Genomic DNA, 17,148 nt, shown 5'->3' with positions numbered 1-17,148 from the left:
AGGAATAGGCAATAACAGGAATTCTGGAAGCCACATATGCAAAAAATTAGACATTTTAGAAATTATCCCATCAAATGTATTGCATGCATGCAATGTTCTTTAAATATATGAACAATAGCAATTTAAAAATATATTATATTATCTCTAAAAGAAACACATTACAAGATATATTTATTAATTAGGAACATAAGAGTACAATAGAATGCAGACCAGCCATGTGTATTTCCCCAATTCCCAAATTTTGGAATACAATTCGATGAGAGCCAACAAACTTGTAGATTGAGTAGTTTATTCATTTATTTTTTAATAACTTAAGCCAAATAGGATATCCTTCAGGTGATAAATATTCACATTTCTACTTTATGACTCAGGTAGTCACCTGTGTAATTGCAAGGACATAGGATATTACAAAATATCTCTATATAATTCTAGCATTCAGGAAAGCTCTAATATATGATTTATTTATATGCCTATCTTGACTATAAGTTTCGTGAGGGTAGCAGTGAGATTTGGCAGGGCTGCTTGGCTCACTAGTTTTCCTGGGGCGTAAACAGATGAATGCTATTGAAGGAATTCAGGATATGCATCCCAAAATATGCCACTTTGTCATATTGATTATTTTGAGTCAAAGGCACTTGAAACACTGCAAATACTACAAAGGAGATAAAATTTCCATGTGAAAAGCATCTTTCTTCTATCAAGAGGAAGAAACATTCTTGGCACTTGAGATGACCCATAGAGACTGAGAAAATCTTTGCCAACAGAAATTTGATAAAATGACTCTTCGCTTCCCTTTATCTCACTCTATGTTTAAGTTACTTTTCCATATTTTCTTCTCTTTGTTCAAGCTAGAATGTAATAACTTAGGCTTAGTCACTTTTTTGGGTCTTCATTTTTCTTGTGAGGGGGTCCCATGTACCTGTAAATAATATTCGTATGTTTTTCTCCTGGTTAATTTGTCCTGTCAGTCGCAGCTAGACACTAGGAGGGTGAAGGCACATTTTACCTTCCCTGCAATACAAAACAGAAAGACCTGAAATAGATTCATGGAGAGATGACAACTTCATATTTACTGAAGATACAATCTCAAACTGCTGGGGTATAGGGATTTTTTTTTTTTAAGATTTTACTTATTTATTTGACAGAGAGAGAGAGCACATGCATAAGCAGGAGGGAGATGCAGAGGGAGAAGCAGACTCCCCAATGAGCAGGGACTTCCCCCATGTAGGGCTGATCCCAGGACCCCAAGACCATGACATGATCCTAAAGTAGAAACTCAACTGACTGAGCCACTAGGTAAAAGGATTTTTTTTTTTTCAATAAAGGGTATTGTAATAATGTGAATGGCTTGGAAGTTAATAAAACTGGTTTCAAATTTCACACAGTATTATCAGAATAAATTCCAGTTGTATTGAATATCTAAAGTTAAAACCACACCAGAGGCACCTGAGTGGCTCAGTTGATTAAGTGGTCGGCTCAGGATTTCAACTCAGGTCGTGATCTCAGGGTCCTGGGTCCAGGCCCCAAGTTGGGCTCTGCACTCAGCAGGGAGTCTGCTTAAGGATTCTCTCTCTCCCTCCACACTCCTCACTCCATGTGTGTGCTCTCTTTCTCTCTCAAATAAATAAATGAATCTTTAAAAAATAAAATAAAATAAAGCAGAACCAAAACAAAACAAATAACCAAACAAACAAAATGCTGGAAGAAAACATGAATGCATTTTTCTATAACCTAGGAGTGTGGAACTCCCTAATTGTGATTCAAAGCAAAGAGGCAGGTGAAAATCTTGATACATTTTACTATACAAAGAATCAAAATGTTACTTTTGCTCCAAGAAATTTACCAAGAGCAAACTGAAAAAAATCTAAATACTCAAAAAATTTCACTATATAGGGGTGCTTGGATGTCTCAAGTGGTCGAGCATCTGACTTTCGATCTAGACTCCGGTCATGATCTCAGGATCTTGAGGTGGAGTCCCACTTCTGGCTCCGTGCTGAGTGTGGAGTCTGCTTAAGACTCTTTCTCTGTCACTCCCCTTCTACCTAGGTGTGTGCTCTCTCTCTTTCTCTCTCTCTCAAAAAAAAGTAAATTTATTTAAAAAATTCTCTTCTCCCTCTGCCTCTTCCACCAGGCTCAAGCTCTCTTTCTCTCTTTCTAAAAAAAAAAAATTACTATACAACATATTATTTGATAGCAAAAACATATAGAGGAAAATTTGAATTCAGAGGGCTATTGCTTCTTTTGTCTTTAAAATATAACTCCTAAAAATAAATAAATAAATAAAATGTAACTCCTGTTCTTTGGTTGTTTGAAGTTCAACAAAGTTCAGGAAGAGATTGAAAGCACCATTTTTAAAATTTCTCTCATTGGACACTTCAAAAACTAGTTTTCCGGAACAAAGATTGCCCTCCATTTGGCCAAATTTTATAACTGGAGTTTTAAAATAGTTATAATGTAAATATTCTTACTTAAATTTACTAAATTACAAACAGCAGCAAAGGTTTGAGGAGAAAACTTGGGTAGACCTACAGTAGTCTACATAATACCGACGCTATATTCTACTCATTATTTAAAATGTCCTTTTAATTTTTAATGCTCTTTCCAATATTTAGATATAAAGAATAACCACTGAGATAGCAAGTCAACATTCTTGGTAGAGGGAATAAGTACCGCAATATATGCAATTTGCCTTGCAAAATCGTCAGAAAAAGAGTTACAAAAATATTTACAAAATTGTTTAATGCCCCCTAAATTTATTTAACAGAGTTAAACATAGAGTCATAGATTCCCCAAACACACAAATGTCTTCTCCTAACATAAAAATCATAGTGGCTTTTATGCATGCACTGTAAATAAAATAGTAAGAAATCTGAATTTGGTTTTGAAGGACCCCGCAGATGAACTCAGTGCCTAGATAAGGATAGGGTACACTTGGCCTTTAATGAAAGAGAGTCAATGTGCCAGTTCTCTTGAGGCTGTGCGGCGGAATCAGCCATGTCAACCTCATACTCAGAATGGTCTGCATGTTTATCGAGACTATTTTTTTTCCTTCCCCCTCAGCAGCTAGACTGGGAGCTGGAGCCATATGGTCAGTGACTCACAAGGAAGGCAAAGAAAGGGAGATTTGGGATACAAGAGTAGCATTGATCAAGCTAGACAAAAACACAACTGTGCAAAATTACAAAAAAACAAACAATTCTTTCACCATATTTGCACTGCAGCTACACTAATGGACATCCTCACGTCATACTAGACACTCTGTATTTATTTTTCTGATGGATTTCCCTATAATCTGTTTCAGATTATCTTGGCTTACAAAAATAACTTTTTTCCCCAAGATTGGGGACCACCAAGGAACTGCAGATGCACACATAAAATTTCATTCCTTTAGTCCTGCATTTAGAATATTCTTTGACTCATTTCTTTCTACCTAAAAACAAACACCTACCTCCCTCCGGCTTCCTTCTTCCAAAAACTTTTCTTAGTATCTTTCGGCTAAAATGATGAGATTTCACTGAGGTACAAAGTTAATCTAGCATTTCTGAATGGGTTCACATGTTGGCAATTTCTATTGTGATTTCTGCATGTCTGGACTACCCACTATGCTGAAGGACTTGCTTCCCCACATTTTTTTAAAGATTTTATTTATCTATTCATGAGAGACAAAGAGAGAAAGGCAGAGATACAGGCAGAGGGAGAAGCAGGCTCCACGCAGGGAGCCCTATATGGGACTTCGTCCGGGGTCTCCAGGATCACAACCTGGGTGAAAGGTGGTGCTAAACCGCTGAGCCACCCAGGCTAACGCCCCACATATTAATATTGAGAAGGCTTTGTCTGTCTTACAATGACCCAGAGCAACGAGAGAGGTTTCTCATATCTCTCATAACTGATACCTTGACAGCTTTCTGAGAATATTTGGTAGGGTTAGTTCTGCTCATTTTGGTCCTAACCGAGAAGGAAGACATGGGAAAAAGAACCATTTTGAGGGCACAGTTTTTGCTAGAAACTGTCCTCTGTGTATGTACACTTCATCTTACTGAAATTTCATGAATGCCCCCAGTGAAGTAACTTGCCAACAGCTACCCAGAGTGTACCTGGCACATGACTTTGAATTAGAGCCTCAGCTATATGCCTACCCACTCTATACATGAACTTTCTATTTTCTCAGAACGATAATGGGGGTTACAGATTTTTTTGTAGGACCTGAAACATTATATACAGGATTTCAGGACTTCTTATAATTGTTTTTTTTTCTTCAAGTAAGGTAAGTGAAGACTTCTGAGCAACAGGATGCTGGTATTTAATTTGAATCAGTGGTTAAGTCACGATTCTATCTCTACAGCACTCTTCTCTGTTCATCAGTACACTCGATCCTAATTATGTGTGTGTTGCTTAGTGTGTTTGTGTAAAACGATAGTGACATGATATTATTGTCATGTTATCAAACAAAGTGTTAATAACTAAAAAGGAAAGAGAGTAGGTGTCCAAAAATATTCTCTCAGCACAGACAGTTCAATATTTTACACCCGAATGGAGTAGCCATGTAGCTAGTTAGTATAATTGTGCTCCAACACATGATGAAATGGACATGCTGTAAGCAATGTTGTAGAAACATATTGGCATGGCCTTAGAAAGGCAATAACTTTAAAATTGTATGAGATTTTCATTTTTTCAAATCACCTATTTTCCTGTTATCAATTAAGGTAAAAAGTCATATAAAACCACACTTAAAAATTCTATTATTGGGTTGGATTGAGGGCATCAGTTCCCCAAGGGAAGCCTTGCATGTGTAAAACATTTCATCAAAAACCAAACAACTCAGAAAGAGAAGTGGGACCCAGAGAGACTATGGGGATGAAAACAAGCAGCTCCAGGATTCGCTCAGTGCTTCCCCTTTACCGTATTCACCTTATTGGTCTCGATTAAGTTGACCTGGATAGAGAAAAAGAAAAAGAAATAAAGTTTAACACTGAAGGCAACAACATCTTTCATTTACTTCAAAACAGATAGGTTTACAACAAGCCAGATTTTTGTGAGGTTTGCCAAATTTGGAAACAATTCCCTGCAATATGTGCATAATCAGAAAAAAATATCTACTAATAAAAATAGTATTACTGATGCTCTCAAGCCAGCTGTGTTTTCTGTGGATTTCACTCAGTTTCCACATGGAATTGCTTTAATGGTAAAGATAATGAAGGTATTTTCATCCTGAAAGAGACCCAAAGGATACTACCCATAGGAATCATTTCGTTCAACACTGAATTCTGCAATGGGAAGCAGCAGCTGTGGAAGTGTTGTCCAGCTGCTCTGTGAAACCCAGTGTGGTAGAAGAAGATGATTTATCAAGACGTGACAGATTTTCTTATTAAGAATTTGGCCGACAGTGTTAAGCAAAGCAGCGAGACATAATCACCCTCCAAAGTTGCCAATGTGGTGAGCGTGAAAAAAATTGCATTTAACAGACTCCAGAAAATGGGAAGTAACATTGAAGATGTCGAGATGTAGATTGCTAAAGACCATGGTTTTCTAATTGATGTGTGTTTTTGTCATTATGGTGACAGGGAAGCATCAAACTGGATGATCTCAGCCCCAATATGCAGATTTTACAGTGTCCCAGTAAACTATGGGCTCTGGGACACATGCTGGTTTCAAAATCTAACATTAATAGGGGCCTCACACAAATTTAGTGGAGACACAACACAGCCTATGACTTGCAAATCCATAATGACATACTTCATGAGAATTTAGAAATACTTGACTTTCCTCTCATACACTGTCTGGGATGAAACACAGTGATGCTCCTGCCATAGATAGCTTAATCACGTACTCCCACTGTAAGATGGCTTGGTAGTTTAGAATCATGACTTTCAAATTAGCTGAAGACAAAAATTTTGTGGGTCATAAGAAATGTAGGATGAAAAACTGGAAAGAAAAAAAAAAAAGGTGGCCCATCATGGGTTGTTATCAGGGAAAGATTCTCTAAAGTCACTTCTAGAAGACAGAGCTTCCAGTCAGCCCATTTCTTTGGCCAATCTAGACACCTTCTTGAACACCACCTAGCCTTTTATTATTAAGAAAGACAAAAATGCTTTCAGTTGGAAATATAACTGGCCATCATGCAGAGTAAGTCAGTTGTGTGGATTAAGGTTTTCTTTTGGCCTCCATATATCCCAGGCTTGGTTCTGAAAGAGCCAACATCCCAAAGCACAGCAGGTGCAAACAAAGAAATGCCCATCATGTCACTTCTTTTGAGCAATGTCTACTCTTTCTAGCCAAAAGACTAGGAAAGGGGCATCTTAGCAAGGTGGGCAATTTTAGACAAAAACTTCTCTCCTCAAGCCAAAAACCGTGGGGGGGGGGGGATCCTGCAGCCCTGCAGCCCTGCAGCCCTACCCCCCACCCCAGACCTAACAAGGACCAGTGGGGAGCCTAGACTTCCACCCCACCAGGTTCTGTAGCTCATTCCCTGATTCAATTGGGTCTCTGCTGAATTCTTATTTTGCTGTTACCTCTACCCTTTTCACTTTGTTACTTTTTTTTCTATTCAGCATTTATCACACTTTAACATTAAGTGATGAGATGAATTTCTTGTTAGGTATATATTTTTCTCCCCCATGAGAATATAAGTTATATGAGGGCTGGGCACAGTGACTGTCTGGGTCACCATTGTGCTCCCAGTACAAGAATAGTGCTGGGCATATAAAGAGTACTCAGTAAGTATTAAATGAATCAACATATGGAAAAGAAATACTTTATATTCAATAATAATGATGATAAAATTACTAGCAAAAAAGCAACAACGGTTTGTTAGATCACATGATGTTTTGCTATGAATCAAGAAATGCTTTTCTCCCTAGAACAAATGGTACATATTTCATGAATTAAACAATACAATATATAAAAGCTTTTAGCATAATTGATATCATTTCTAGAGGAGGATGCTGATGTACAAAATTTAAATAACTGTCATAAGATCACACCTCTAGAATGCTGAGTAGAACTTCAGCTTGTGTGGACTGGGGAGTTGTAATTGTTTTTCTACTCAGTATTTCCCAAATGGGAAGATACTGAGTAGAAACTGGTCAGGGTCTACTCTGGTCTATGACAATCACCTGCAGAAAATCACATGAAGATCTTTTTAATAATGTAGCTCCCTGGACCCTTCTTTCACAAATGAAAATTTGGAGGTAAATTTTGAGGCAATTTTTTTTTAGTTTTTTGGATGATTCTGATGTGAAGTTAGGTCAGTGTATTAGTCAGAGTTTGGCAAAGAAACAAAACCAGTAGGATGTCTATATATACATTTGTGTGGGAGGGTTTATAAAGAGATTTATAATAATATATATATTTCCCAGGAGTCTGGAGAGCACCAGGAATAGTGACCTGCAGGGAGGGGATGAAGGAACATATTAAGCTCTTCCCTCTTTCTCTCCCTTTAATATTCCATTGGTGTCACTTGGCATGATCCAACTCAAAAGGAAAGCAGAAGGTGGAGGAGCCCATTGGTGCAGTCCACATGGATCAGCTTCCTGAGACTCAGAGCAGGTGGGACAAAGGCAGAGAGAGAATCAAGAAATGGTACAGAGGGTGCTCAGAAAATGAAGATAAGTCTTCCATCCAAAGCTAGCCTGGTATCAGTGAGATGGAGAAGAAATTCTATGGAATTAGAGAACCCCTAGAAATATAACTATAAATGCCAGGGGATTAGGGAACCGCACTCTTACCCAGGGAAAGGAAGGCTTGGCTGTAGATAAATTCAATTAGCTGAATCCTCATGGCAGCCAAGCTGAATGTCAATGCTAAGTGTTTTGCGTATGGCTTCTATATGATGGGGTGCAAATGTCCTGCCCCCTAATCCTGATCCATTTCTCTGGGAGCAACACACGAAAAGATTTGCCCATGATGAATTCTTACCTGAACTTCTCCCTTATTACATGGCAGCTGCCAGTTCTCAGCAGAACTCCTTGGAATAAATATAGAACCTCACTGAAACAAAATCTAATCTTTCTTGAGATATTATCTAATTTTATATAACCAAAATACAGTATATAAAAGTATAGATTCACCTTATGTATTTTCCCATTTATATTCTACTTAATGAGTCTTAATAATAATAGGCACATTTAAAAACATGATTTAAATATTTTTTTTTCAGCTGGAAATGACAAGGTAACCGCTATGCTAGTCAGGAAGCTTTTAAATTAAAGGATACGTATAATGACAATAACTACCAATTAGGCTAGCATCTTCAGTTTTGATACTTTTCATTAGCAACAGTGTTATTTCCACATTTATTCAGAGTCAGCTGAATATCTGTAGGTTCCAGGCACTATTGTAGGCACTGGGGAAATAGCAATTTATAAGAGAGAGAGAGAGAGAGAGAGAGAGAGAGAGATGGGAAAAACAGAGGTGAGAAGAAATGCTTTCAAGAGATAGCAGGACAGCCAGCGTGGCTGTGGCACAATTAATCAGATTGAGAGTCTTAGGGATGCTGTTGAGATAAGCAGAAGCCAGATCCTACTGGGATCCCAGGACGGTGCTAAGGACTTTGGTCATAGTATGGTGGGAAGATACATGAGGCCTCTGAGCAGGTAAGAGCTATGCTCAGGGAAGGTTACATTTTAAAAGCCAGGCTCCAGCTGCTATGTGGAGGATAGCTCCTACTGGGACAAAAGAGGAATCAGGAAACCTAAAACAATGTCCCCCAATTAATGAAAACCAGAGCCAGGATTAGAACCCAACTACACTCGTGTAGAAAGATGCCTGATATCATTATTCTAAATTCCTTCCCACACTTCAGGGTTTGAGCCATATTTTGGTTTCCTGAACAAACCAAATATTTGCCTGCCATTAGACAGAGCGTAAACACAAACCTCTTCATTAGAAGCATCTGTGCTGTAAACACTTTTGAGGGGGAGAAAAAAGGATGATTTCCTTTCCTTCTTAAAAGGACAAATGTAGCTGTCTACACCTCCATGGGGTTACAGAAACAGAGACAGCTGTTTAGGATTGCAAAGTGTCCACACAGAGGCTAAGATTACAGAGGTAGTTTTGTCTATAGATCACCATGTGGCTACAGACACATCATGAAATTATTTATAACTGTGCTCAGCACCTTTGGGAAAATGAATTAACTGTGTGTGTGTGTGTGTGTGTGTCTGTGCACACATATCTAGTACAGAACGCTAACAAAGGATAGAACAGATACAGGAGATGGTTCCTAAGTTAACTAGATGTGCATTTTACCTTTGGTTGTTCTTATGGACTGAATGCTTGTATCCCCCCCCCCACCCTCAATTTGTACATTGAAGCCCTATCCTCCAGGGCAACTATTTTGGAGATGAGGCTTCTAAAGAAGTAATAAAGGTTAAATGAGATTATAAATGGTGTGTGTGTGTGTGTGTGTGTGTGTGTGTGTGTGGACAGGCTCTAAACCAAGAGGATTGGTGTCCTTATAAGAACACACTGAAGATCTGGGATGCCTGGATGGCTCAGCGGTTAAGTGTCTGCCTTTGGCCTACGGTGTGATCCAGGGGTCCCGGGTCGAGTCCTACCTCAGGCTCCCAGCATGGAGCCTGGTTCTCCCTCGGCCTATGTCTCTGCCTTGCTCTCTCTGTGTCGCTCATGAATAAATGAAATCTTAAAAGAAGAAGAAGAAGAAGCAGGAGAAGCAGCCGGCACCGAAGATCTTGCCAGGCTGTGCTCTTTCCATGTGTGCACAAAGAGGTCATGTGAGAACACAACAGGAAGGCGGCAGCCATCCACAGACCAAGGAGAGAAACTTCACCAGTCCTCAACTGGGTGAGCATTGATCTTAGACTTCCAATCTTCTTAACTGTGAGAAAATAAATTTCTGTTGTGTAAGCCAGCTAGTCTATGATTATTTTGTTATAACAGCTGAAGTGGACTCATACAGCTGTTGAGAAACAGAGGTTTCCTGGTTTTGTTTGTTTGCTTGTTTGTTATTTTGTCCTGGGTATGTGGTCCAGAGCCAAGAGGCAGGGTCACTTCATTTCGAGGACCCAAAGCTAACTTTTGCATTAGAAAGTACAGAATCTCATGCATCCAGGATTTTAGAAAATCTTATTTTAACTCAGTACTGGAATTTCATAGCATATCACAGTATTGCATTGAAGGAGAGGCGTGGAAGCACTTTATGTTTTGGAAAATGAGAAAAGTAGTTGCTTTTTACAAATGAGTACTTCGCATCTATTTTCTGTTTTGGGTACTAACGTGATTCCATTATCATTTTAATCTCATTTTATACCAAAATGGGCCTAAATGTCTTGACCCATTTCCCACCTTGAATTATCATTTGTGATTAATACCACCCACACTGGAAAGTTTTTGCTTGGTCTCCCTACTGAGGTGTGGGCTCCATGTTTCCATATCCTATCTCTGTAAAATGTGAGTTGTCAACTGTTCTTTTTAGGGGTGGAAGTAGGCAATATAGGGATGGAAAATGAGCTGTCAAGTTTCCTTTTCCTGAAGGATGAAGTATTGGAGACATTCCAGTGAAAGAAAAAAAAAATCTCACCAAGGAAATAATAATCCACATGCCATGTCCTACTGCCTCAAAACAAAGGGAAGCAGTTTATCTCAAGGCACATATTGATGTTGAAAATGATTTAACTTCATCACATCACAGGGAGAGCCATCTAAAGCATAGACTTGGGAGAACCAAAGCCTCTTGAGAGAAAGTTCAAACCTTAGACATAGCAGACTCAGTCAATTCTAATCCCCCCAACACCCTTTCTTTTTACATACTAATTCATTAAAAGGATACAAAACAGGGATGTCGAAAACCCTCATATTAAATATCCATTATATTTCATAATATACTTCTACATCTTTAAAATGCACTAATGATTTGTAAAATGTGCTTGAAGATGAAAAATGTAACAATATAGCAGATCAACCTTCCCCCAAAGGGAGTTCTAAACACTGTTCCCAGAGCTCTTCTTGTTTTAAACATGCTGGAGTCGGCAGAAATATTAAAGAAAGAGCACTAAGAGAGGAGTTATTTATTATATCATGATTCAGACTATGCAAAAGTCCATTAACCTCCTTAAGACTTTTCTCTATTTGGAAAATGTACAGAATAACGTAAGTGTCATGGGGAGGTGCTGTGGCTTGAATGAGGCATTCGATACAGAGTATTGGCATACCAGAGGTGCCAAATAAACCGTAGTTACTCAAGGGCATCTTCCTGATAGTTTCCAAAATCTTCATCCTCAATATTATCAGTGGTTACTAAAATAAAGATCTCTGGAAAATAGACTTATGTGACTATAGATTGAATAATATAGGAGGCAAGTATTACAGAGTTATTAGAAAATGAATTTCATTTTATTTTTTAAAAGATTGTGTTTATTTATTCATGAGAGACACACAGAGAGAGGCAGAGACAGAGGCAGAGGGAGAAGCAGGCTCTCTGCAGGGAGCCTTGTGCGGGACTTGATCCCAGGACCCTGGGATCACGACCTGAGACAAAGGCAGACACTCAACCACTGAGCTACCCAGGAGTCCCAGAAAATAGAGTTTAAATTTAATAAAGTGCTTTGAGGCACCTGGGTGGCTCATTGAGTTAAGCGTCTGACTTTTGATTTTGACTCAGGTCATGATCTCACCATTGTGAGATCGAGCCCCGAGTCAGGCTCTGTGCTGGGCATGGAGCCTGCTTAAGATTAACTCCCTCTCCCTCTGTCTCTCCCCAACCCCTCACACATGCAGTCTGTCTCAAAAAGAAAAAAAAAAAAAAGAAATAAAAGAAAGATTTATGGACCTAACTGTGCCTCTCTCCCTGTCAAATTCATATGCAGAAGCCCTAACCCCAAGTTGATTGGCATTGCAGACCCGGCCTGTGAGCAGGTGATAGAGATTAGATGAGATCATGAAGGTGAGGCCCTAACCTGATAGGCGTGGTGCCCTTCAAAGAAGGAAGAGACAACAGAGCCCATTTTCTTTGCCATATGAGGACACAGCTGGAACATGGCCAGGAAAGAGATTTCACTAGGGATCAAATTGGCTTACATCTGAATCTTGGACCTGTAAGCCCTTAGAACTCTGAGAAAATAATTTTTTATTGTTAAAATAACCCAGTCTATAGTGTTTTGTTTGACAGCTCAAGCAGACTAAGACATGAAGCTTTAAGGGCTAATTGCTTGTTTGTTTGTTTATTTGTTTAAACTTAAGCAAATACAGAAAGAAACAAAACTACACAGAAATCAAAGTACCCCAAAATAGTAAGAAAAATACCTTTAGATTCTTGAAAGAGAGGTGGCCAGAATTGGTATTTGTGGTAGAAGCTGCATTTCAATGGGTGACCATTCTCAGCTCAGAAATCATGAAATTGTTCCATTTTGGTGTGTGTCATACTTCCAGTATTAAGACTGGAATGTCATAGAAGTTTGTTCTGATCAAGATCATTTTATGCATTAAAAAATGCCATCAAAAAACATGGAGTGATAGCAATAACACCATATTATTTGTACAAAGTAACATAGTGAGAACAAATGGCTGTATTTGAAAGCACTTGGCTGTCAAATCCATATTAAAGAAAACATAAACAGAGTTAATTTATTCAATATTCTTACACTTCATTAGGCTTTTGATTTAGTCTTTAATGTTGCCAGACGGCAGGATAGTTCCATCGAATTATTTTGAAATTATGTATAAAAGATGATTATACCTAAAAGAGCATTTTGCCCTTAATAGCTATTACTACTTGCAAAAATGGTCTTACACACATATATAGTTATGTGTATGTAAACATGCACATATATGCACGCGCATATGTGTATGTTTATGTATGTCTATGCCTTTGTTTGTACCTTGGCAAAAACAACATGAGTATGACAGAAAACATTCTTTTTTTGATAAAGAAGCAATGTTATTGACTCATTTACAGTGGATGAATTTATAATATTAAAAAGAATGACACATTTGTTTGAATACAAATATCAGAAAAATTTTTCAAGGCAAAAAATAAATGAGGTTTTTCTTTTTTTTGCAAGATCAGTTATTTTATGTGGAAAATATGGATTAAGAATGAATGTAAAAGCTCACAGTGTCATTTCTCCTAATCTAATTTAACTTGAATTAAGCACAGGAGCAGCATTCAATCTCTAGCCTTATATGACATGCTTGGGCTTACTATGCCATTAGATTAAGGAAATGATTCCATTCTGTCACTATTTCAAGGGCCACAACTAGAAATTCTATGGAAAATCCTATTATTTTTCCCTCCAGTAACATACTTGTGTTGTTGTTATTGCTGCACATTTGAAATTAAGCCATCCGTTTTTTGAATGCCAATTGTGTATCTGAAATATGGTCTTTATATGTAGAAAACATTTGAACATGTGTCAACTGTAGAACTCTGTAAGATTTGGGAATTAGGTTCTCAGTTTCCCAAAAGACTGAGGGACCCTCTAGTGTTTGCGGCTTGATCATGTTTGAATTCCCAGAGTGTAGGAGAATACACAAAAGAGGGATTTGATAAAATATGTTGAATTGAATTAAAAGAATCAGCTACTTAGGAAAATTCTATGCCTTTTTTGAGAGCCTGCATTGACAAAACATCGGTCAAGCAACTGGTGCATAGGTATCTTTAGAACTATAGTTAAACTTCTGGAATGATTGTGTAAAATATACATGAATGAGATATGCTAAGAATGTTTCTCAATAAGGTGTCCATGTGTTGTCTAGTGACAAATTTTAAATGTCTGCTGATTGTTTTAATTATATAAAGATGTATAAATTAGCTATGATGTCAGTGAATGAACGGGAAACCATCTTGCGCATGGGTTCAAGACTTGTTGGCCTCCTTTCTTATCCCAGCTACTGCTGCCATGGACAGTTTCACACAGGCTTTGAGCAGCTTGACACACGTGTAATCTGACAGAGCGGTCACAATGCACAGCAGGTCCCCTGACTTTCTGCCCAAAGATCCTCTGACACTGAGTACATGTGTCCCATGAAGGGTTTGCTAATCACACATGCACAATGCCTAGGTTTGGGAAGGTGAATGAATAGATAAATGACTTCCCTTTTTAACCCTGTGCTAGATGGTCTCAAACATACCAGAAGATTTCTTAGAACTCCTTTGGATCAAGCAAACAATATTCCCTTGAGGGAGCCAATTCTATAACATATTTTTGGATAAATATTTACTCTTAGTCTATCTTCCTAAAATCACATTTCTGAGTAAATCATTCATAGATTAGCTTTTGTCTCAAGGTTGGCTTTGGAAAAACCCAGACTAAGACCCTGAATCCCCTTATTATTTAAGATATTCTTGGTTGCCAAATAGTTCTGTCAAATTTCAGAGGCCTAAAAGCAGTAACAATAAAATAATTTCAATAATAGGGTTATTATAAGAATGATAAAATCCTGAAAATTCATTGAAAATAAAACTTCACAGCTTATTTGAATTAAAATTGCCCAAGAATTTGAATAGAAAAAAGCGGTGGGAAATTGCATTGTCCCCAGGGCTGCGTAGTAAATACAAAACAAATTCAAGAGTCCCTCTATGGGGTACCTGAGTGGCTCAGTTGGCTAAGCATCTGACGCTTGACTTCAGCTCAGGCCATGGTCCCATGGTCATGAGATGGAGCCCTGAGTCAGTCTCGCTGCTCAACACTTAGTCTGCTTGAGTTTCTCTGCCTCTGCCCTGCCCCCAAAAATAAATAGACAAATCTTTAAAAAAAGATTCCCTCTAATTACAGCAGTTAGTACTATACTCATATGGACAGCAATTTGAATTCTGCAAAATAGGATCCTCCCCTGGATTAAATCAATGTTATTAATTTGAAGTGCAGTAGTTTGTATTTTAGTTTGTAGTTAATTTTTGCATGTATCTTTGTTTTTTGGTTACATAAAAACTATAAGTATAAGGAATTTAAAACTGAATCCAGGGGCAGCCTGGGTGGCTCAGCAGTTTAGCATTGCCTTCAGCTCAGGGTGTGATCCTGGATCTCCAGGATCGAGTCCCATGTTGGGCTCCCTGCATAGAGCTTGCTTCTCCCTCTGCCTGTGCCTCTGCCTTTCTCTCTCTCTCTCTGTGTCTCTCATAAGTAAACAAATAAATACAATCTTAAAAAATAAAACATTGAATCCATGTCTGTATTTGTTTACATAACAGTATATTAAAATATTTTAAGCCAACTCTAAAGGTTTCTGAGTAGATTCCCCAGAATGAATCCATATATTACTCAGCTTTTGGAAGCTGCTCAAAGGTGAGGACCTGGACTGGCTTCCCTTGGGATTATTTATCACTATTAACAGAAATTCAGGAACCAGGTTCACCCGGCAATGTAATCAAGGACTGTCATTTTATATTATTACATTATAGCATTTATTTTTATTAAAAATACAGTAAATTATTCCCCACAGCTTTCTCCAAGAGTTTTCCGAAGAGTAAAATGACAATGCACATAAAATCTACAGTCCATCCACCTGAAATATCTGTCTGTGTTCACTCAAGATCAGTGTAACCCAACAGATGTTTCTACTTTAAAGGTCATAGAGAATTTATAAACAGTTTCTTCTTTCCTGTTTTCCTTAAGTTTAAATAGTTCTATAGTAAAATAATGTAACATAAGTCTCATGGTCATATCCAAAGAAAATAAATATCTAGAGAATACGGTCTTCTACAGAAGGCCCTTTCACAAAAATTGGAAAGAACAGTGGTAGGCTTTGTAGTCACCCAGACCTGGGTTCAAATCCCCATTTTGCCACTTCCTGCTTATGTAATATATAGGGGCTTAGAAAAAGTATATTTTAAAAGCCATTTTTAAGTCTCAGTTTACTTATCTGGAGAGTAAGGTAAAGTACAATCATTTAAGTAATGTTTGAAAATATACTTTTTATGCAGTATCTAGAACATAACAGAAGCCCTGAAACAAATACATACATATATATGCGCCTATATATATATCATATATATGATTTGCAACTTATGCGCCTTTAGCTCTTTCATTAGTTGATGTTCTACATTTTTATTATTCTCTTTCCCTAGAAAATAAATATAGATAAATTAAGAAAAAGATTTTAAAACCAAACTATACATCCTTATAGGTTTTGTGAAAACCAAGGGAAATGATGCATGAAAATGGCTAATCACAGTGCCTGGCAGAGTAAATACTTACTTTAAAAAGAAATTAGGATATTGGTACCTAACAGAAGAATAATAAAAATAAAATGAGAAATGATTTTTTTCAAACTGAGTAACTGACTCAATAAAAGGAAACATCGAGTGATGTATTGGAAAAATAAATGATTAGGAGTAAATATTTTCATACAACAGAAATGGCCCTGATGACCTATTGAATGTGTGGGTGACCTTGTGAAATTAAAGAAAACCAGGATGAATAGAAAGCAGGGCCAGCCTGGTCTGGCCCCTTATATAGTGAAGACTGGTGAGGAATATCAAGTCAGGATACTATCCAAGCCCTTCTTCCAGGATGAATAGCTTCTCCTACTTTTACTTTTATTCTTAAATTATCCTCATCTCAGTTCTGGTCTCCATGTTCCAGTGTTTTCCCAGTAGAATCTCATCTATCTTGTTGGAGTCACAAACTTGACCAGGGAAGGGGAATAGATGGATTTTTGTTGTTGTTGCCACCACCAATGGGTCTACACACAAAGGGCTATGTGTAGCCAAAGGAAAGCTGAGTTCCTCTTCCTAGATGAAGAGATGAGTGTCCGGTGAGACAGAAATGATCAATATTCACTACAGTTCCAGTTATTGTCACAATGGTCATGAATTTAAAGCCAGAAAGTAACTCAAAGATCTACCTAAAGAAATATGGTGGGTAAATGAGGTGACATCATTTGGTGACTACTACACATCATGATGGTGACTACTCTTGGGATATTATGAATTAGCTATGTAACTGTTGTATCTATCTACTGTAGCATTTTCTGATGGAGCATGTCAGGGTCCACATTAACTCCCAATAAAGCATACGACCATTCCTCAGCCATTGGCAACCCTTAGTTACCCAGTAACTGATATCAAGTCTAGCAGTCACCTCTGGGTTCATTTTCACCATTGTTAAACTTCAATTATTTTTTTCAGGTTTAACTTCTACTGTTGAAACCTCTTTAGCAAGCATATTTGAAAGTGTGACTTTTCTTTTTTCT

General features: G+C 37.8%; 1 long non-coding RNA gene across 1 annotated transcript in view; it reads right to left on the bottom strand.

Moving 5' to 3' along the window:
* Window positions 1–4,716: 4,716 nt before the first annotated feature.
* Window positions 4,717–17,148, bottom strand: part of LOC140639472 (uncharacterized) — a 47,347-nt gene continuing 34,915 nt past the window's right edge. Inside the window, exon 3 of the long non-coding RNA XR_012036187.1 lies at window positions 4,717–4,932. This is a non-coding gene — a long non-coding RNA (uncharacterized lncRNA). The remainder of the gene's footprint in view (window positions 4,933–17,148) is intronic.

This window comes from Canis lupus, chromosome 9 (genome assembly GCF_048164855.1).
Source record: "Canis lupus baileyi chromosome 9, mCanLup2.hap1, whole genome shotgun sequence".
Lineage (NCBI taxonomy): Eukaryota > Metazoa > Chordata > Mammalia > Carnivora > Canidae > Canis > Canis lupus.
The sequence above is the reverse complement of the archived record's forward strand: the minus strand, read 5'-3'. Positions and strand labels throughout refer to the sequence as shown.